Source organism: Morus notabilis, unplaced genomic scaffold (genome assembly GCF_000414095.1).
Source record: "Morus notabilis unplaced genomic scaffold, ASM41409v2 Scaffold748, whole genome shotgun sequence".
Lineage (NCBI taxonomy): Eukaryota > Viridiplantae > Streptophyta > Magnoliopsida > Rosales > Moraceae > Morus > Morus notabilis.
Window position 1 is genome coordinate 198112 of NW_010362182.1, and position 1306 is coordinate 199417.

A 1306-nucleotide genomic window follows, 5' to 3' on the forward strand; every position below is an offset into this window, starting at 1 on the left:
CTGGGCACGTGCTGGGGCGCGCTGTGGCCGCGCGCTGGAGCGCGCCTTTTGACCGTTTTCTAGAAATTTTCTGGCAGTTTTCTGGGCTTCTTTAAAGGCTTCAAACTTGATCTTTAATGCCTCCTTTTTAATTCAAAATCAAAAACCCTAATTCTACCCAAAACCTAGAATTACAATAATTCTAATGCCGAATTAAATTACAAATAATTTATTATTGAATGAAAATAACCGATCCATGGAACCATATAATTAACGACCAAATTCACCATCCATACATTCATCAACATGAATTAAAATAAACATCCATAAATGCAAGTGCCTACCCATCACATATATACATAATTAAATATCACATATTTAATATATTAATTCTGATTATCAAATAATCGAAGCATAAATTAATATCGTCTATAGACCCGCTCTGATACCAATTGTTGGTTGCCGAATCGAATTCGGCTGCGAAAGCGTGGGGAAAGGCGGATTGTGTATAACAAAAATTTTCATAAAACTTTTGAGATACTCTATAGATTATATTAACTTATGCACGAATAAATTAATCGCATTAATTTATATATCATGAACTTAATCCGGAAAAATACCTGGAAGCCGACTCGGATGATAACTTGAGTTCTTTGTCCACGAACAGTCCTTGCTCCAAGCTTTGTGTTTAGAAAACCAAAATCTCCCATGTCAATTCCTTGATTCCACGTAGACGTGTGTGTGGGCACACGTGAGACAAAACAGGTTTCTAAAACACTCGAATTTCCACAAACACCAACACCAACACATGCACGATGTGGAATTTTTTTGGGAGAAAAAATTTTCCTCTCTTTTTCCTATATGAGAATTTTGGCCACCAACTTTTAGGGTTGAATAATTGTTTTAAAAATTGTGTCAACAATTTTCTATCATTCTCATATTTAAAGAGTAGAAGTCAAACTTCAAAAAGGAATCAAATCTCTATCTCCTATTTGAATTTGGAACAAAAAATCCCTTCCCTTTATCCATAAGGTGGCCGGCCATTCCCTTAGGGTTTCACCCTGTGTGTGGCGCCAATAACAGATAGGGAAGGAAGACAAATCATCCTTTATCCTGTAGTCTAATTTTAATTCGAATTCAAATTTAAGTCAAACTTAAATTAATTTGAATTCTAAATTGAATAACTTATCAAATAAGTTCAAAAGGATAAATTTAAATTATGTTCACAATTCAAATTCAAATTTAAATAATCACATTATTTAAATATTAATTAATTCTCAATTAATTATTTTTTGAGTATTTAATTTTAGAATTCCGTAATTCTAAA